Source organism: Leucopleurus acutus, assembly GCF_964270905.1.
Source record: "Leucopleurus acutus genome assembly, chromosome: 3".
Classification (NCBI taxonomy): Eukaryota; Metazoa; Chordata; class Mammalia; order Artiodactyla; family Delphinidae; genus Leucopleurus; species Leucopleurus acutus.
In genome coordinates, this window is record NC_139145.1 from 162,119,900 (window position 1) to 162,141,901 (window position 22,002).

The 22,002-nt window shown below is 46.3% G+C and overlaps 1 protein-coding gene across 2 annotated transcripts in view; it reads left to right on the top strand.

Moving 5' to 3' along the window:
- RETREG1 (reticulophagy regulator 1) overlaps window positions 1–22,002 on the top strand; it is a gene marked incomplete at its 5' end in the record, with an annotated part of 122,908 nt that overhangs the window by 9,595 nt on the left and 91,311 nt on the right. The gene's annotated exons all lie outside the window — the stretch shown is intronic.

The following is a 22,002-nucleotide window of genomic DNA, read 5'->3' on the forward strand; positions in this document are numbered from 1 at the left end:
GGAGCCAGTCTCCTGCCTCCCTGTGTTCACTCCTTCTGCAGAGTCCTGAGCCCGCCCCCATGCCATTCTCCACCTGCTCTGCTGATGCCCGATGGGTCCTCTGACAGGTGCTGGCATTTGTGAGGATGGGGGAATGGAGAGGGAAGGGTGGAGACAGGGGAAGGGAAGAGGGACAGCAGGGGGCTCTGGGGAAGCCTGTGGCGGCTGGGCTTAGAAGGACACCTGCTCCTCTGACACCTGAGGACCAGGGGGAAAGGTGGGCACACCTGGAGGGCAGGTGGCTAAGGGTCACCTGCCAGTGGCAGCTGATTTCTCTTTGAAGGAGGAGGGTGAGTTCCTGAGATTGAGCGGGTTGAGGGTGGATGAGCCTGGCTGTCGCTTTCGTGGGGAAGGAGATCCACGTTTACAGGCCCTTTCTTGTACAACTCTATTTTGCTGTTGCTCTTAGCATTTTTTTCTGTTCGATCTTTCTAACTCTCCAGCATTTCTGGAGAACTCCTTTTGATAAAGGTCAACTCTATCAGACCCCCACTTCAGTTTCTCTTCTCTTTCTTTCCCTGGGAGCCACCCTTCTTGGAGTCTTCCTCCCCCGGTTCTGATCTAGTCTGATTGTCCCCTGGGTCTTCTGTCCCTGCAGGCCATCTGCGTCGTCACCCCGTTCCCCCTCTCCTGTGTGAGAGCCTCTGTTACTGCACCCCTGCTGAGAACAGGGTCAGGAGAGTCAGCAGCACCCGTTTCTTCTCCTTGAGATTATTCATGATGGTTTAAGGTCGAAGGTTTTCTTGTGTTTGCTCTGAGTTCTTGGCGTCTGTCTGCTTTCTGTTACGGGACTCTTTCTTGGTGGGCTCTTCGGTATGGAGAGAGGACAGCCTCTAGCACGTTTTGGAGAACTCGTGTGCAGAAAATATGTTTATCCCACCCTTCCAGCTGATTGCCGGTTTGGCTCGGTTTAGAACTCTGGGTGGGGAATAATCTTCCCTTAGAATTGTGGAGCACTGCCCTCCTTTCGCGCTTGCTTCCAGTGTTGCTTTTTGCAGATGGATACCTTTCCAACGCCTGATCTCTTATAGATGGTCTGCAATTGGTCCAGCTATTGGTTTCTGGTTTCTGGTATTTGGGTAAGGAGTCAGTCTGACTGCTGTGTTATTATAGCTTGTGCATTAGATCTTCGGGCAAGCTTAAAGCATTTCTTTTTGCCTTTCTTACTTCCGGGACTCAGTGTTTGCTTGCCATGTAAAGGCTGCATCTGACTTCGGTGGTCCATTCTCGAGATGGACGGAACTGAACGCAGGGCTTCTCTGTGCCTCCAAAGGTGACTCACGCAGAAAAGAGCCTGAGTGGCACCTCCCCGCCCTCCCCCCCCCCCCCGAATCGTGCAGGGCTGCTACCCTGGCTGGCTGCCACGGGCTTGGCGGAGTCGTGCCCCGGGGGGTGGGCGTCAAGCCTGGCACCTGGCCCGGCTTTGCAGGAACTTGCGATCCTAGGATAGGCTGGGCCTAATTGAACTAAAAGGCAGAGAGAATTCATACCTTGACCTCATCAGCACAACACTCAAAACAAGTAGTGTCCTAACTTGTCATAGACCAGGGCACCTTGGGTCCCGAGTGTCACTGTTTACATTCGAGGTCTGGTTTGGAGCCAAATGCTACGGTGCTGCCCCTTCCTGCTCGTGTGCTTCCAGAAAGCCACACTGGCGCTCCTGGGTGTGTGTTTTGCTGATCTGTGTAGCACTGAACGAAATGGACATCCAGAGTCGCAGATTTCAGCCCAGGAGTCATAGCATGAATCTATTAGAATCACCTAGGACCCCGAGCTCCCCAGCTCTTTGGAGGTACTGACCTGCTTTCGGTATTTCAGACAGCTGGGGAAGAGGCTTATTTCCGTGACAAGGTTGCACTCACTCTGACCTAGTAGACTGTGCTATGTATTTTGTTAGCAGCTAAAACCTTTCAAAAGAAGGCACCCGTATGATGAAATAAAAGGTAGGGAATCCTTGCTTCAGTTTTACCCCCTCATTTTATAGATGAAGAAACTGAGTCCCAAGGCCCCACGATGAGCTGGTGACCACGCGACCCTTTTTGAAAACTGCACGCCAGCAAGTGTGGAAGCCGTGAGCACGGGGAAGCTTAGGAAGGTGGAATCACAGTGTTCCCAAGGGCAGAACTGCCCACCACATGATCTTATAGGCCCGTGTGGAGACTCTGCTGAGCGGACCCAACCGCACCTCTGGGGTTTTGAGCGTCTGGAGTTGGTGTATTGATAGACCTCCCCAAGGTTCAGCAGGCCCCTCCAAAGGTCCTAGCCGTGAGCTTCAGGCCTTCCCCCGGGACGTCCCCCTCCCTTCTTCCCTGCTGTCACATAAGCCAGAGTTTGTAAAAGTCACTTTTGACAAAAGGAGACTTTCTACCGTCCTCAGTAGTCATGGCTTGCATTTGACTTGCACGTCTACTCAAAGCAAGATGTTTACCATCCAGCTGATGGAGTACCACCTTCTTTCAAATGATGAGGGTACCTCGATCCTGGGAGACCTTTCCTAGGGAGAATTCTTGTCACTAGAAAATGTCTTTATTATTCAAAGGAAATATTTTTATATGTTCCTGAACTACAAATGGACAGTTACGTTTGCTCAAACGCCACCAAGACCTGTTGAAATGAACATCGACCCGGTCCGTTTAATAGCTATATTTGTTGTCAAACCCAGCTTAAGGGCTTTTTTGTTGTTAATAAAATCTCTTGAGAAGAGCTGTTGATCTCTTCTCTTCCAGCTCTCCTGTAGCTGGTGCACATAATACGGGGTGATCACAGACGAAAAGCATGCATGCCCTCAGTGCTTAAAAAAATTCAAGGCTTTCCTGAGAAATAACAACAAAATATAAAAGCAAGGACTAAAGCTACCCTTTCAGACAGCAGGGTTCCGGGACGGTGGTGTGCAAGACTGCAGCCGCTGCTGACTTGCCCATCCCAGGTCCCCCGAGGAGAATTGCACCAGGAGTCAGGAGGCAACCTTGTGGTCTCTAGCCCTGGGGCTCGGTTGCTCATGAATTTCATAAAATCCAAATCCATCTTTGTATGTGGAGGAAATGGCTCATAAGCTGGGGGAAGGGACATTATATAAAATTCCTCTTGTCAGCTGAGTTCCTGTTCCATGAATGGATATATCTTGCAGGTATTGACTGTAGTTTGGAAACCGCACTTCATCTATTAAATCATCTTTTTAGGAATGAATATATATTTTCTTGCATACCTTATGAATTTAACTTCCAATTACCTTTGGGATAAATTCAAAACAACAGCTTGCATTGTCGCGTCGTGTAGAGTATCAGAAAGCTTTAGTGAGGGCCTTAAACCAGTTTATTTTCACAGTTTATGGAAAAAAATGGTACATATGTTAAATTTAACCTTTATCTTATAAGTGAATCTAAATATTTAAAGATATTTGACAATAAAGTTTCACTTTTGCCTCAAGTTCTAAGTTCATTAGAATAGCTTTTAAAATATAATCTAGTGGAAATGGAAAATATGATCCTAAAGTTGCTTTCTCTGTTTTTTAATTAACTAGCATGAACGACTACTAGCTTTCATTTATCAGCGTGGAAATTGATAGTTTCCATTAAAATGTTTCACTTTTTTTTTTTTTTTTTTTTGTGGTATGTGGGCTTCTCAGTGTTGTGGCCTCTCCCTTTGTGGAGCACAGGCTCCAGACGCGCAGGCTCAGCGGCCATGGCTCACGGGTCCAGCCGCTCCGCGGCATGTGGGATCTTCCCGGACCGGGGCATGAATCCGCGTCCCCTGCATCGGCAGGCGGACTCTCAACCACTGCGCCACCAGGGAAGCCCAAAATGTTTCACTTTTAATAATATCACTGAGTATTGTAGCTCTGATGTTGCCCGTGGAATCTCTGCTGTGTATGGGTTTGCCTGGCGCAGAAGGTGGATGTCTTAAGGCTCATGAGCCCAAGATTCATGACATGCTTGCCGTGTGCCTGTGGCATTCAAAAGCATGGCTGTTGACAGAAGAACCACGGTTGGGTATTGTCTTTAGAATGTCAGTGATGATCTTTGGCTTCTAGTTAGAAGAACTCCCAGATGTGTAGAAAGAAGCCCAGACATGTATTGTGTATGGGTGTGGCTTTCACATAAGCATGGCTGCTCCAGTGATGAGGATGCCATCCGCTGCCCAGGGCACCATCCTCCTTGACCTGACCAATCACGTCGATACCACAGTAAAGCTCGCAACAGGGCTTTATTCAGCACGGTGGCAAGTTAGGAGAGCCAGACTGACTTCCCTTTAAAGAGATACAAATTAACCTAAGCCAGGGTCCCAGGGCCATCGTGTTATCCGTTGCTTCTCAAAAGGTCTTCAAAAACTGTGCAAACATTTTCACGCTCCTTATGCAATTCCCCCCCCACCATTTTGGCAAGCTGTTACTGTTATGATAGTGTGCTTCAGGAAGTTCATGATTAATGATGACGTTAATTACATGCATGATTATTTAATTACGTTAATTGACTCATCCATTCAACAAACATGGGATGAGCCACAATGCAGAAACGCATTACTGAGCACCTGCTTCTGGCCAGGTGGTGACCTCATCTGGGGTGACGCTGGTGATCTGGACAGAGTGGGTCCTCCCCTCATGGAGCTTACAGTTTGGTGTCAGCAAATGGTAAACAAGTGAACAAGCAAATGATACACAGGTGGGAATCAAGATCGAGTGCGTGAAAGGAAAAAACGTTTTTCTGGGGAAGCAATGGGATGACAAATACGATCACAGTCGGCCAAGGAGACAGGTTTTCAGGGCTGTGTTGCTACTGAGTGTGACCCCGGGGCAGCGTCTTGACCTTGTGTCTTTACCAAGCTTTTGAAACGCCTTTTGCCAAAGAACTCCTGTCCTCCTCGTTCAGAATAGCCAATCCCTTTTGGGGAAAGCAGGTCTGAAGTTCTGATGTTGCTGACTGCATGGTTGGGGTCATTCTAAAAAGACATGTGAAGAACTGACCAAAGGCATCTCTCTGTCATTTGTAAGCAGAGTTTTACCTCGCATTCACTTCTCGTCCGATTGAAATGCCAGCTTGTGATTGTAATGTGGATCCTGTTCAGTGCCAGGCTCCTGGTGTTTGCTCTTCGTGGCTGCGTCGAGGCGTTTTCTTCTATTGTTGGTGTTTAACGCCACATGTTATAAACACAGAAGCTGAGTCGCTCTTTTGGAGAGCTTAATGAGAAACTGTCGCCTTTGCTCATCACGTGTGCTCTTACTCTGCTTCCTGGCATTGTTTTTCGCGGGCGTTGTCTGTATGTTTGGAGAGTTGATTTGGCCCTGGGAATCTCAGGTGGAATTCTCAGGAGGACGTTGGTTTTCTGCTAGAAGTTGGTTCGGACTGTGCTAAAGGACGGCTTTGTTTCCCTTGTTTAATTAGAGAGAGCTGTAGGGCTGTTCCGGCCGCCCACGGGTGTGCACGGGAGGGCAGGCCTGCTGGTGATGCTCCCACCTTCTAGCACAGCCTCGGGAGTTTGGAATCTGCGGGTGTTGGAGCGGGTGGCATTACTCCCTCCTATAACACGTCCAGTCACTATCTTGTCTTCCTCTTTTATTGCTCCTTTTTGGCAAACGGTGAAAAGCATTAAAAACAAACAAACATCCCAAGAGGTTCACTTTTTTTAACCATTTTTTAAAAATTGAAGTGTAGGGCTTCCCTGGTGGCGCAGTGGTTGGGAGTCCGCCTGCCGATGCAGGGGACGCGGGTTCGTGCCCCGGTCCGGGGGGATCCCACATGCCGCGGAGGGGCTGGGCCCGTGAGCCGTGGCCGCTGAGCCTGCGTGTCCAGAGCCTGTGTTCCACGGCGGGAGAGGCCATAGCAGTGAGGGGCCCGCGTACCGCAAAAAAAAAAATTGAAGTGTAGTTAATTTACAATGTTGTGTTAGTTTCTAGTGTACAGCAAAATGATTCAGTTTTTTATATATATATATATATACACACACACACATACACATATGCATACATACATATATATGTATGTGTATCTGTTCTTTTTCAGATTCTTTTCCATTGTAGGTTATTATAAGATATTGAATATAGTTCCCCGTGCTATACAGTAGGTCCTTGTTGTTTCTCTGTTTTATATATAGTATTGTGTATATGTTATCCCAAACTCCTAATTTATCTCTCCCCCATCCCCTTTGGTAACCATAAGTTTGTTTTCTTTGTCTGTGATTCTATTTCTGTTTTGTAAATAAGTCCACTTGTATCATTTTTTTTAGATTCCACATATAAGTGATATCATATGATGTTTGTCTTTCTCTGTCTGACTGACCTCACTTTTAACAAGTCAGGGTTGCATTGTTGTTCAGATCATTATTGCGGCTCCCAGGCTCTCAAAGTGAGCGTGGGGTGGTGGTCTGTGACCTTCACTGCTTCACCTACACACTCGTTGTGTTTTATTGATTGATCCTTTTCATATTAAGCAGATAAGGAAATGTTCACTGTGTTAGTTTGCCTTCTTCTATTGGGGTGAAAAAGGGTTTTCCTAATGATGAAATATCAAGTTCTTACCGCAAAGAGGTCTTCTCAGGACCAAATTTGTGGCTGTCATTTTGCATCTCAGCTCATGGTTTGAATTCCTGTGGGCTAAGCTTAAACCTGAGTAATTGTCTTTTATTTTCTCTTTGCCAGTTTCCTTATCTTTTTGTATTTATTCCGTGTTATAGTGGACATTTAAGCTCTCTCAATTGCTTTTTGGACTGAGATGTAGTAGAAATAAGCGCTCTCAAAGGCAGGCTAGTGTGTGTGTGTGGGGGGGCGGGGGGGGTTAAGGAGGAGGGGTGAACTAGAGGTGAACTAGCTTCTAGCAAGATGAGCCCAGTTAAAGGACTTAATCTTCTGAGCTTCAGTTTCCTCATTTGTCAGAAACAGTAAGAATTGTGGAGCGAGCTGCCTCACGTCTGTGGCACCCCGGCTGTGAACTCATTCGGGCCAGAGCCCTTGCCCCATGGTTCTTTTTCCGAATCACAGTTTCCCACTTAAAAATGTTCCATTAAATTTTATATTACTGCTTGTGTGTGCTATATACTGAAAGTTAGTTTTAAAATCACAAATTGTAAAAGAAGACATTAAAATATTACTTTAAATAAAAATCACTTCTTAGGTGCTGGAAGCCTGATTTGCGAATTGCCTTGCACTTCCAGGGCCAGGTTCCACTAATCCACCGGACAGGGCGGTTTCGTTACAGGGGGAGCTCGCTCCTGCCCGTGTGTTCACACGCACCCTCCATCTGAGTGGGTGGGAGAGGCTCTGCTCGGTTTGCTCCTCAAACCCTGCCCAGGGGTACTGGAGGTCCTGGGCTTGGAGTCGGGGGACCCTGAAGAATTGACAGCCATCAAAGGAGATTCATTCTCATCTCAAGTTTACTCTTGGTTTGGAATGTTCCAGAAACAGTCTGGGGAATTTCAAGTACCGGGGTCCACGAGGCAGCTACCGGTTCTCTCTCATGCCTTGTGCACGGATGCACAGGCATCTCTGTCTCTCTCTCTGTATTTCTGTCTCCACTTCTGTTTTCTCTTTTGATTGGACCCATAGGAAAGAACCAGAAAGGGTTTTCCGACCCGGATGACACAACAAGCCTTGGGCCTTGCCAGTCACGATCCAGCTGGACAGTGGCCATTGGCATGTGGGCCCGGAGTGGGCCTTCCTGAGTCAGGATACTGGTGCCCAGATATTTGCTGTGCTTTCTCCTGCGCCTCCGGTTTGGAGGTGGAGTTTCCAGGGGTCGTGGCTCCCCGTGCCCTGGGAGTGATGGCCTACATCCCCCGTCCTATGCCAGCGACTAGAAGGACATCCAGTGGACCTGCACACACCCTTTTTATTTTTACTCAAGTTTTGAAAACATTTCCCACCCTGTGTTGGTCAGGCAGCCACACCAAGTAGGATTGTAATCTCCAGCTTTGACTGACCCGTTCCTGCTGTTGCCTTTTGTAGGGACAGACGCCCACGTGTGTCATCACTGTTCTGCCCCCTGAATATATCTGTGGAAACTGTGATGACAAGAGTCCACATCCCGTTCTGGGTGTTATGTGGGTTTTGGGGAACATTTTGGCATCCAATAAGAAACGTAGGTGATGTTCTTCCTGGGACGGCTACTGGATATGGTTTTCCTGATAGTAAGGGAATGTTTGTGTGGGGAGGCTGCTTGCCCGTGTCTTAGGGAGGCTGTGTTCATAAACGGGGTGACCCTGGGTCAGCCCTGCTGACCCGCCCGGCTTTGGTACACTCATAAAGGACACTTGATCTTGGCCTTCCGATAAGTGGCCCTCCCAGGATGGCAGAATTACTAACTCAGTGCTCAGTCTTGATGTTTTGGACATTTGAAACAAATTAGATAGCTGCTTCTCTGCGTTGTGTGTTTGTTTGGATTTAGTGGTGAGTGTATAACTTTCTGTCCAATCCTAAGTATGCCGGACAAGGTGTCAAGCAGGATACTGTGGTCTCTCGGATCTGAAGTCACCTGTTTGTTCTAATCCACAGTTTCTTACCGTTTGTGCAACTATTTCAGCCTTGGTCTCTTTGGCAGCCTGAGAGAATGTCTCATTTTCTAGCAGGGAGTTTAGGAGAGACAGGATGGTCCTCAGCTCTGCGGGCCTGACCGGGCCAGCTGCAGGCTCGTTCACCTTGACGTAGAAGTGGACCTTGTGGTGGTCAGTTCAGTCCAGACACTTGGCTCAAGGGGTGTAGAAGCCTCAGTCCTAGTTCTGGAACATCGTGGCCTCAGGCTGGGAGGGAGAGGGTCTGGGCTGTGTGAATCTTGTGGCCGAGCCTAGCATCTTGACAGGGAACGGTCATTCCAGGAGGCCCATATCTATGTGCCCGTGATCTTGGACAATGTGTATTAGAGTGTGATCGGGGTTCTTTCACCTGGAAAGGGATTGGCTGGAACTGGGGAGGTAGAGCCCTGGCCAGGCTTCCCATGAAGAGGGGGAGGAGGGTAGGGATGGGCTGGACCAGGCCAACCAGCAGGGCAGAGCCGAGGTGGGGTGGGGGCCATGTGGAAGCAGCGGGGCTGAAGTCCAGTTGCTTGCATCCTTGGGTTTTCACAGTGAAGGAGCTGGAGGCACAAGAAGATCATCGACAGCTGTGGCAACGCTGCCAGTCTTGGAACTGCACAGTGGCTGAATTCCTTTTGGGGGACCCTGGACAGGGTCAGGTTCATTGGAATGGGGTCTTGAACGGAATGTGGATGTGAGCTGATGAGTGGGTGACCACAGCTGAATGGGCGTTTAAAAGGCAGGAGCCCATATGACAATTGCTCTTCCAACCCTGCTATCTAGAACATTCTGGTGCTTTAGATTGGTTGGTTAAAGTGAGATGCCAAGGGACTCCATACATGGTGTGTAAATAGGGAAGTGGACTTGGAGTCAAGAAGACCCAACTCTTTCAATTAGAGGCTGGACGGTTTTAGACAAATTGCTCTAACCTAGTCTATTTATGAGTGTATAATTTCCACATATTAACTTCATCGGTGGTGCAGGAGCATTAAATGAGATGAAGATGTAGAAAACAAACTTATGGTTATCAAAGAGGAAAGGAAGTGGGAGGGAGGGATAAATTAAGAGTATGGGGTTAGGGGCTTCCCTGGTGGTGCAGTGGTTGAGAGTCCGCCTGCCGATGCAGGGGACGTGGGTTCGTGCCCCGGTCCGGGAAGATCCCACATGCAGCGGAGTGGCTGGGCCCGTGAGCCATGGCCGCTGAGCCTGCGCCTCCAGAGCCTGTACTCCACAATGGGAGAGGCCACAACAGGGAGAGGCCACAACAGTGAGAGGCCTGCGTACCGCAAAAAAAAAAAAAAAAAAAGAGAGAGTATGGGATTAACAGGTACAAACTACTATACACAAGACAGATAAGCAACAAGGATTTACCGTATAACACAGGGAACTATGTTCAGTATCTTTTAATAACCTATAGTGGAAAATAATCTGAAAAAAAATATGTAACTGAATCATTTTGCTGTACACCTGAAATTAACACCTGAAACTGACAATGTTGTAAATCAATTATACTTCCCAACAAAAATTGCAAGGTCGATGTGAAAATATCTAGCAAATGGTAAATCCTCATTACGCCTCAGCTTCTTTCTTTCTCAGGCATGCCCATAATGGTTCATTGAATTCATTACTGTATGTCTGGCCCCCGTACCCCCTACCCAAGAGCTAGTCTTCTTAGAAGCCTCTTTAACCCCTGCCACTGTGTCTTGTACCCAGTGTATGCATTTATTTATTTATGAAGGAAGAGGCCCCAAGTTCAGCTTGGATTTGGATCAGTTGTGAGGTATTGCTTCTAGGTTTACGGTTCATGGACTCAGAGAATGTTTGGATGGGAAAAGCCTGGGGAGATCATTGTAGCTCAGTGTTTGCAAACCTAGCTATTAACACGTAGATTTCTGTGCCTCACCCCAAGGATTCGTCTCTCCCAGGTCCAGAATGGAGCCCAGGAATCTGTATTTTGAAAAAGTGTCCTGAGTAATGTGATGGTCAGTCAGTTTGGGGAAGGACTTATCTAGCCACTCTCCACTTTACAGATGAAAATACTGAGGCGTAGAGAGGAGGATGGAGGTGTTTCTTAACAGCTGTGTGTTTGGGGCCAAAACTCAAACTCTGCAGGTGCCACTGGGCAGACACACAGTATATATCTCATTGCCATTTGCATACAAACCCATGTAAACCAACCGGGCTGCCATGACAACAGCTGCTTGACCTCGTATTTATTTCTTTTTCCCCCTCTGTGCGTCTGGGTTTCACTGTCCGGTTTCTGTACACTGCCACCCCGCCATCATCCCTCTTATCCTCCTGTGCTCCACTGCAATGCGTGACTTTGATCAGATCTCTTCTTTCTTCTTCTAGCTCCTTTCTGTGACGGAATCTTGGAGTTAGTATTTAACTTACTGGTAACTCAGCCGGAAGGGGCAGCAGAGGTTGACTCACCCAACCCTGCTTGGAGGTCAGCTTCTACTGAGCTGCAGTGACCACCTGGGACAGGTGTGAGGCAAGGTGGATGGGCAGACATTACACACTAGGTGGCGCTAAAGAGCCCACCGCATGGCCCGGTGCTCCTGACTTGATTTGCCTGTGGCGTTTCTCTTAATTCCATTGCAGAGCTGGGGTAAAGCAAGCCTGATTTCGCCTTGCCTTGACCTCAGATGGACTTGGTTCCACTCCAGCTGCGCCCTCGCCCCTCCCACTCTCCGGGCTCAAGAACGCAAACTCCCCGCTGCTCCTCCCCACTGTCTTGTGGCTTGTCCAGCGTGCCTTGCTGAGCTGGGCACGTTCCCTGAATTCACTGGATTATCGCCACCGGTTTCTACTGGAGCCAGCCCGACTCGGACCCTTTCTGGTTGCTGCAGTGTGACGCCTCCCTGCCTATGGGTGGCTTCCAGAATTTCTCACCTCCCTCTGTAAAGAAGCTCGCCTGTTTATTTTTCTTCATGCTTCTCACCTCTCTTGCTTCTAATTCACTTTTCTGGTCATCACAACTAAAGAAGTACTTCTCTGGTGAAAAAAAAAGAAACGCCTTCGAGTTTGACTTAGTCTCTGATTTGCAATGAATCGAGTCATTATTTTGCTCCATTGCATGATTACCCTCTTTTTTCTCAGTTATTTAAAATCGTATATTTTGTTGATTCCTAAGAAGTATATCCCCCTTCTCCTTGACATACCTTCACGTTTACACAGGTTTGAAATTGGGATGCATTTTACAATTCAGAGGGTCATAGCTTATTTGCCAGCTTCTTTTCCCCCTTAGTGGTGTATAGTTTAGTTTCACATCGCGTCTTCAGACAGTATTTTTGCAGGATCTGGATAAAAGACCAGGAAAAATTGAAGCCAACTTCAGAGAAGATTCAGAATTTTGCGATATTAAGGAAGATGGCTGCCAGTATGCCTAACACTTGAGAAGAGCACGGAATTATTTTCCAGAAAGATGTGATCTGGACTTTGAACAGTGTTGGATAAATCATATGAGGTCCTTCTTTTATGATTAGAGCCACCATAACATTAAATAAAGCCAATGTACACGAAGGACTCTATCTAGGCAGAGTCATTGGTTCTATATATTTCAGTAAAGGAGAACTAAACCTCCCTTTTAGATCTCTCTTTTGAAAGAGCTACAAAGGAAACACTACAGATTAATTCCTGCATGAGAACTATGGAGGGTTCTAGTGCTTTTGTCCGTAGACTTCCTTTCTCTGAAGACAAAAATGTGTATTTTAGCTTCTGACAGCCTTCATTTCATAGTACAAAGTGGGTTATGCGTTACCCAGAAATGAGGGTTAGCTTTTTACACATGGGATTAGCTAAACATCCCATGGGATGTCCTTTTCATCCCTTACCAGAGAAGTTGCTCTGTTTGTTTTTGTGAACTATCCCTTTCTTTGCTTTTACAAGAAGTTTATCCTGTCGAGCCATTTAATTTGGCCTTGCAAAACTTATCATGAAGTAGTGGAAGATTTAGTTGGGCTTTCCTCGTGTATCAAATAGATACACAACTAGTCGAAAAAAAGTTTTTTAGAGATTTATAGTTCGCCGTGGAGCGGAGGTCCACAGAAGATCACTCTAGTGCTTTCGTCTCCTTCTCCATCGTGTAAATTGTCCACATAGCCCATCCCGGGGCTTCCTTCCTTCAACCCCAAGCCCCACGCACACCTGGCATCCTGAAACCAGTAAGGGACCAGGAAAATCCGTGGCCTTGAATGATTCGTGCACAGAAAGCTGAGACGATGGGTGACCTGAGTGTAATTTAGTTTCCTTGTGAAGCATCTTCGTGGGGTGGGTGTCTAGCTCTCCTGTCCGTGGCTTATGGGTGGCGAATGCAGACTGGTTTGATGTTAGTCAAAGCCCATAATTGTTTTTAAATTTATTTATTTTATTTTATTTATTTATTGTTTTTGGCTGCATTGGGTCTTTGTTGCTGCGCACGGGCTTTTCTCTAGTTGCGGTGAGCGGGGGCTGTTCTTCATTGAGGTGCACGGGCTTATTGCAGTGGCTTCTCTTGTTGCGGAGCACGGGCTCTAGGCGCATGTGGCACGCGGACTCTAGAGCACAGGCTCAGCAGTTGTGGCGCACGGACCTAGGTGCTCCGCGGCATGTGGGATCCTCCCGGACCGGGGCACGAACCCGTGTCCCCTGCATTGGCAGGCAGACTCCCAACCACTGCGCCACCAGGGAAGCCCCCAAAGCCCATAATTTGTTGGGAAAATTTTCTGCTTAAAATCACAGCCCATTCCAAAATGGGCATCATCTGGGGGCTCCTCTATTCTGTTTTTCTTTTACAATTAGTCGAGGGTCTACCCTTACAGTTGTTTAGATTTTCTCTGGATCCCTACCTGTTTTCCTTATACCCTGCCTTGGCTCTGAGCATACAGTTGGGTCTTATTTCTTAGCTGGCCCAGGTAGCAGAGTAGAGACTAGTGGCATAAACCATCCCAACAATACCAAGTGGGCTCTGGCTGTTGGTGACTTGAAAACGAGATTAAAATTCAAAATGATGTAACCGAACCAGAGAACGAGAGAAGAAAGCATAGAAGAAAGAAAAAACAGGAAGAAAAAAGCAAATAGACAAATGTATCCAATATAAAAATGAATCAGAAATGATGCTATACAAGCATGGCTAGAAATCATCCGTGGACTGTAATTATCACAAGCTAAACATGAGTCAGCTGCTGGGTAACGTGGTTTTTTTTTTTTTTTTTTGGCCGTGCTTGGTCTTTGTTGCTGCGCGGGCTTTCTCTAGTTGTGGCGCGCAGGGGCTACTCTTCGTTGCCGTGTGCGGGCTTCTCACTGCGATGGCTTCTCTTGTTGTGGATCACGGGCTCTAGGCGAGCAAGCTTCAGTAGTTGCAGTACGCGGGCTCAGTAGTTGTGGCGCATGGGCTTAGTTCCTCCACGGCATGTGGGATCTTCCCGGACCAGGGATCGAACCCACGTCCCCTGCATTGGCAGATGGATTCTTAACCACTGTGCCACCGGTGAAGTCCCAATGTGATATTTTTTAAAGCAGTCATCCCACTGGGATATAGAATTGGACACAACTTGCTAAAAGAAAGTGTGCACATAGTGAGTTGCAGAACTTTACCTTCCCAATAGCAGCTAGACCATACCGTATGTATTTATAGGACAAATGGGTATTCTTACATACATATGGTTTTATATGTGTATGAAACTTGTATATAATTTTATATATTTATAAATAGCATATAATTGTCATACGTAATGTTTACCTACCATGATATGTATGTGTATATTATAGTTGTCCTACATAATGTTTACCTGTCTTGGTTTCCAAAGTCTTGATTACCCCTTGTCAGATAAACGTTATCTTAACACCAGCTAAAAGAAGTACATGTAACTGTCTTAGTAAACAGAAATGATATTTTAATTTAAAATGGTATTTTAATTTAATTGGTTATAAAAAGCCCATCTAGCTGCAGCAAGATATTTACAAAAGCTGGAAGCTTAGGAGTTCGTAGTGCTCCTGAATGTGCTCACTTCCAGGATCTGCTGATGCGGGTGCAGGTCCCTAGTCTAACTGGGAGAAAAGCAAGTGTCCATGGCCTTTTTATTGAACTAAAAGTGATTTTAAGGAGAAAAAAGGCCTTTATAGGCTGGCTAAATGGACATGTGAGCTATGCAGTCGCACAGAGCCTGGTGCTCAGAAGGCCCTGCGCTTGGGGATTCATGCTCTGAGGCCGCTGTCCTGTAATTCTTAGTACTTCCATTGTTGAATGTGTGTCTTGTCAGTGAAGCTCAACAGGATGCTGACGCACACGCTGGGAGCGTGGGGCCTCAGCTCACGTGTGAGGCCTCCTCCCGGGATGGGCTTCTGGGCGCCAGCCCTGCCCACCATCCCCCTCTCCACCCCGCCCTACATGACTGCCCTGGGTCCTCCGCCCAGGGCAGTGGCCAGGTTGCATCGGTAGGGGGAGGCTTGTGTTCCACTGTGACCGCCCGCCCCTCGCTGGGGCCTGAGCGCAGGTATGAGAAGGGTCCTCCTCAGGCACAGATCACCATCTCCCCCCGGCCAGCAGCGCCTCGATGAGCAGAGTGGCGAGCAGGCAGGGGCCTCACCCCCCGCCCCGCCCCGGATCCAGGTCCCAAACACGCCCTAGAGTCGAGGCTGCAATACTGTGGGGAACTCCTGTTTGTTGTGGGTTGGGCCTGCAGTCTGGTGGGGAGGGGAGGTTGACTTCTGCATCCCCAGCGAGGTCTCTGCATTTTCACCTTGCACCGGACCTGGAAAATTACGTAGCCCCCCTGAGTGAGAAAGATGCCTGTCCACAGCCGCCCCTCTTCAAAGTCTGTACTTCATCATTCTGCTTCCCATGACCTCATGGGCATCGTGCAGTGTGACCACAACCCGTCTCTGAATAATGGTTCTGCAGCACTCAGGAATCCTCTGGCCACCTGTGTGTAGCCATTTTTGCTTCAAAATCCCCCCCGTGGGTGAGGGGGTCACCACGTGTTTCTGTGAATTCTGTGAATGGCAGATCGGCAAGGTCACCCTGGGGCTTGGGTCAGGCTGTGCCGTGGGATGTGATGGGTAGGTCCTAATGGTGTTTGGTTCTTCTCCTGAGAGCTGTTCTATACCTCAGAGTAATGCTCAGCTTCCGCCAAGCAGGTCAGCACTTACAGGCACTCAGAGATTAGGAATGCGGCAGGTTTCAACAAGGCGTTTAAGAAAATCTCTTATTATGTCTTTGTGGGCAGGATGGAGTAACGTGGATGGAATGTAGCGGCAAACTGGATGGCCTGTCATATTCATAAAGTGCTGATTAATAAATTATAGATTAAATAAATAGATCATTTAATACATTAAATAATAGATTAATCTAAATTAAATAATAGATTAAATAAATAGATTATTTAATAAATTAAATAATAGATTAAATAATAATATAAAATTATATAAAAATGATATAAAATTAATAATAGATCACTGTGGGAGTCACAGGGCTCCAGTACCGATCGATCTCCATCCACCTCCAGCAGTGGAGACGAGGACAGATGACACGCAGATCTCAAATGTGTGGATGTCATGATGCCGGACAGGAGAACAAATGTGATTGATGACACCATTAAGGGCTGTGGGTTTGAATGACGGACCATGTCAAACAAGAACCAGTGTAGTAGGACATACTGAGATTCAAAAGTTGCATCAGGAAAATAGAATCCTTGAGGGTTTTAGCTGCCTGTAAATTCAAAATAAGCCAGTATGCTGATAGAGCTGTTAAAAAAAAAAAAAAAAAAAAGGCTGCACCCAAATGAGTTAATCAGTTGAAAACCTAATGACCGCACAAAATCCTGCACACACATTTTTAGAGCAGTTTTATTTATAATTGCCCAAAATTGGAAGCAGCCAAGATGTCCTTCACGAGGTGAATGGATAAATGGTGGTACATCATATGGCGGGATATTATTTGATAATAAAAAGAAATGAGCTATCAAACCGTGAAAAGACAGAGGAACTTAAGTAAGTACTTAGTGAAAGGAGCCAGTCTGAAAAGGCGACATACTGTATGATTCCAACTACATGACATTCTGGAAAAGACAAACTAGTAGATACAGTAAAATGATCAGTGGTCAGCAGAGTTTATGGGGAGAGAGGGAGGCATGAATATGTGGAACACAGGGACTTTTAGGGCAGTGAAAATACTCTGTATGATACTATAATGATGGATGCGTGACATTATGCATTTGTCAAAACCCGTAGAATGTATGACACAAAGAGTGAGCCCTTCTGTGATCTGTGGACTTGGTTAATAACATATCAACATTGGTTCATCAGTTATAACAAATGCAAGATGTTATAACACTGAAGCAAGATGTTCGTACTAGGAGACACTGTAGGTGGGATGGGAGGATGGGGGAGGAGATATATGGGAAGTCTCTGCACAATCTACTCAATTTTTCTGTAAACCTAAAACTGCTCTAAAAAATACAGCCTATTAATTAAAAAAACAAAACAAAACAAGACTGTATAGGTAGAGCTATGGAATCCAGAACAAATGGATTCAAGGCCCCTCCTGGTTCCCCCCATCTGTAGGGACCAGATGCCCGGTGGGCGCATTTGGTCTGAAAAGAGTCACACCTGGAGCCTGGCCAGAGGAGGGATGGGACGCCTGGGGAAGAGGTGAAGGGACCAGGGATGTGTGTCCTAAAGAGGTGTGAACATAATCCTCGCTTTCTGCAGTCTTGGTGCTGGTGGCTGGTGTCTTTGAGGAGCGCTCCTGGCATCTCTTCAGTCAGTTCATCACACCCTGAGCAGACATACTCTTGAAAATTGGTGACAGCCCTTCCAGCTATTTTCATGTGATAACGGGAGGTGGAAGGGGCAGGAGCTTGTGTCTGGGAGGTATTTAGCAGAGTGGTGAGAGAGCTGGCTTAGAGCCAAGCTGTCTGGATTCCTGGATCCTGTCTGGATCCTGGCCCTGCCTCCCCTGATCTTGGGGCCTTGGGCAAGTTTCTTAACCCCTCCCTGCTCATCTGCAAAATGGAGTACCTTCCTCATGGGATTGTTATAAGGATGAAATGAGGGAATACATTAAATGATGTCTAGAACCGTGCTTGCACTCACTAGACATCAGCGGTTTTATTCACTGCAATGTGGTCTGGAGGGCAGAACTAGTGCCTCTGGGTCAAGGGAAGCCAGCCTTAAGGGCACTTTCTCACTCTTCTGTTTTAGCCTCTGCACTCTTGCTGTTCTCTGTGCTTACCGTGTTCCCGACCTGGAATGCCTTTGGCGCTTTCCGCCTGGCAAAGTCTGACTGCTCTAGGGAGGCAAAGCTTAAACACCCACCTTCTTTCGAGAGCTCACTCTGCCTTCCTTATGCAGTTATCGGCCCTCTTTCCTGCTCCCACACCCTTTGGAAAGTATTGATACTTGGGTTAAAACATAGTTGTTCACTTGTCTGCTTCCCGGCTTCGCAGGGATTTAGTCATCAGTGTGTCCCTGCCGCTAGCCCGGTGTCTGATAATCACTGGTTATGGAATGAAAAGGGAATTTCCCCTTCCCCCAGTAATAAAAGGATACAGTAGGAAACTGGATGCCGAAGACATGCTCAGCTCCCCGATATGAGATGTACTTCAGTAGAGGTGGGTGATTCTCACTGAGGGAATCATGGGTTGCATGAAAGTGTAGTCTTTCTCTGAGTGGTACCACAGAGCGCCGGCATCAGAATTGCTTACGGCCCGCAGACAGGGATTTTTTTTTTGTGATGTCCTATGAGATAGTTTTCATCTAAAAGAAAGATTGGTTTGAAACAATTCCGTTCAACTACCTTTTAAAAAATAAATTTTGATTAAGTAAGGTTGAAACCCTTGTTTTTCTTTGAGCTTTCAATTTTAGCTAACATAACTTACTATTTTGTTTATAAATCGATCAAACTTTAACAAGCATGTTCAAGAGAGTCTTTGGTGAATGATTGGTTTTATTAAAAAGTTTCACTATACTCCCTTCAACATTTTAAACTGCATTTGTAAATTTTATATTTTCCCTGTCCCTTTAAAGTACTTTATTATCAGAGGTTACTAAGGTTATACTAAGAGACTCAGGAACCAACCTGATTAAGCTTCCACCAGCCAAGATGGGCCACTTGATGGTCAGTGGGATGAGACTGCAGGGGGCTGGAGCACATCATTCACAATGACACTAAAAAAAAAAAAAAGTAATGACCCAAACCAACTTTGTTGCCTTTAGGGGATACTAAGGAACTGTCTCATTATCTTGAAGGCTGGTAAATAAAGAGAAAGAATCAAGCATTGATCCTGCCTTTCCCATGAGATCCGTCTCTTCCGGTCATCAAACATTGGTGCAGGGGAGTTTCTCTTTATAGATGTGACCCAGCTAATACCCGTAGCAAGAATGAAGGGCTCCTACCCCTGGGTAGTCCCTGAGGAATCAATGCCAGGCAGTCATCATGAATGGCTGCTAATGTCACAAAAATAGAGACACCAGACAGTATGCGCCTCCTGATGGGAACACACACCTCCACCTGTCATGTAGCTCTATAGGAAAAAAAATTGAACCTAAATCTGGTCAAGACTCTAGATGCAACTGCCAACTTTTCCAGTCTGCAGAAGGGGTAAAGGAAAATGTTAAACTAAACCACAAGGATACAAGGAGTGATTCTCAGACTCTGGAAAACTTTACTGGACAAAACGAGTCTGTTTCTTCCACAGAAATTTTCAGCAAAAATAAATAAATAAATAAAGGAGAAAGAGAGATAGAGAGATGGGGGGCGGGCAGGAGACCTATAAATTACAGGAAACTTAAAACTCACCTCTATCCATTTCAATGTATGACTTTTTCAGATTCTGTTTCAGTCTTTTACTCTGTGTGTGTGTGTGTGTCACGTGTGTACATGTGTGTAAAAGATGACTGGGCAAATGTGAATGCTGACAGGTATCTGATGACATTAAGAAAGTAAAGCAATTTTATTAGGTGTGATAGTGGTATTGTTGTTAGGTTAAAAAGTGCTTTTTTGTTTTTGAAGATAAATGACAACATTTACAAGTTAAATTATATGATGCTTGCTATTTGCTTCAAATAATTGGGGTGTGTATGTGGTGAGGGGAGCTTGGTGGGTGGGAATATAGAAGAAACAAGATTGACCATGAACGGAGAACTGTTGAGGCTGGATTTATTATACTTAGGTCTCTCTTTTTGTATATACTCGAAAGTTACCAAAATAGAAGTTTTTAAAAAAATGACTTTGTCTAACAACCAAGATCTCCCAATATTAGGCAGTTCCTGTAAAATAAATAAACTCATAGATGTTCCTAAGATTTTAATTTCAAATCACAACTCTAAATTATACTACATATTTTAAATTGGAACCATGAGATGAATTATTGTAGGCAGTAAAAAATAATTAAAACACCAAATACGTGCAGGTTTTTCTAAGTACAGATTATTACTACTAGGACTTGGTTTCTCAAACATGTCTGTGCTTAATTCTTGGGCTGCAAAGATGCTCATGTACTAAGGAGACATGCAGTCCCATACAGGTGTGGCATTACCATCCCAAGTAGTTGTTGGGTTTGCTTTCTCCTCTGGTTGAGGATTCTTAATGACCAATGAGACCCTTGGGCAAGATGCCAACTATACTCTGGCCCAGGGAACATGGGGGTGGGGTGGGGTGGTGGGGTGCGCATCCCCAGTGCTCTTGGGAGTTGCTATGGCAACGTCCTCTAAAGGAGGGCTTCTGGCAGCCAGGCGGTGGGTCAAAGTCCTGTCATTCTGTAATTTTTCTATTCCTGGAAGATTGTAATTTCCACTAAAAGAATAACTAATGACCTTCATTGCTTCAGTTGGTTTTGCATTTCTTTGGTTTTAAAAGATACTTAAATGGCTTCCTGGCTAGCTCAGAAGACCTTTAGACTTGAGGGAACTTTCTCTCCTAGGGTTTTGCCTGACTCTGCCAAGAAGGCTATGCTAATGAAACATACGAATCTAACAGTTGCAGATTCCCTCCAATGCAATGGGAGTCACACTGTGAGTTACAACTCACTTGTGGAGTCACTTTAGTGAGCCAGAGTCAGCATTTAAAAATATACTGGAATTGGAGGAAAGTATCAGAAGGCATCACACATTTGTAAGATAAATATCATTTTTGAAACTTCGGTTTCATCTGTTTGTATTTAGAGGTAAATGGGTTTCTTATGGTGGATCACTATCAAAAATTTTGAGAACTGCCACTTCAGTGTGAGGTGGGGAAAACAGAGAGGCTGGCACACAGACAAGTGCAATCATTAATCATAAACTGACGGCGAGCAGGTAAGCCAAAAAGAAAATAAATACCAAGAAACAACTCGGGTTAAAACAAACATAAGAGCTCAAAAATAGAGCAAGTGTTAGACCCATAGTGGAAGAACCAGTTATCGTTACTGAAGATGTGGATGTTGGCATCGTGGGTTGTCTTTTAGGTCTGCTCCTTCCTCTGCATATATTGTGCACCATTTATTCCTTTTTGATAGCACAGTGCCTGGTGCAGTGTAGGCCCCCATAAATAAATGTTTATTGAATGTAAACACTAGTAATTAGACCGCCTGTTTCGGAGGATCCGGCGGGGGAGGACCCTGGGGTCTGGGAATCTGTATTTTAACAAGCTTTCCAGGCAGCCAAGCTGCTGGCAGTTGCAGACCAATATTAAAGAAGCACTGACTTATTCTGCCCACTCTGGCCCAGGTCACACGCACAGGTAACATTACAACCAGATGTGGAAATTGGGTTGTCCACATTTTGGGAGAGGTTTTTTTTTTTTTTGGCGATACGCGGGCCTCTCACTGTTGTGGCCTCTCCCGTTGCAGAACACAGGCTCCGGACGCGCAGGCTCAGCGGCCACGGCTCACGGGCCCAGCCGCTCCGCGGCATGTGAGATCTTCCCGGACCGGGGCACGAACCCGTGTCCCCTGCATCGGCAGGCGGACTCTCAACCACTGCGCCACCAGGGAAGCCCCTGGGAAAGGTTTTACCCACAACTTCACCAGCATCTCACGTTGACCATTTCTCATCAAGCACATTGCATAACCTTCTAGCAGACGTCCTGGCCTCTGTGCTTCCTCCCTACTCCACCTCATCCTCTCTGCTGCCCCCAGGCCTTTTCCTAAACCACTCATCATTTCATTTACCTACTCTATACCTTTGGCTTTCTCTCTGTTGTCAGTAGTGACGACTGAACTCCCTACATATCCTTCAGGGCTTGCCATAGTCTGCCCCCAGCCTGGGACCTCAATTTCTTCTCTCTGCCAGTCTCCCAACTCTCTTGTTGTTTATCCCTCTGCTTCCGCAGGGGCCACCCCAGACCACTTGCACGCCCCAGGCACACCTCACCCTTACCTGACTCTTATCTTCTGCTCATGTTGTGTCCTCCAATTGGAACAGCTTCTGTTTTCCTCTGAATTGCATCCATCCTCCCAGACCAAGTTCAATGCCACTTTTTATAAATCTTCCCTGATTTGGAGCTAA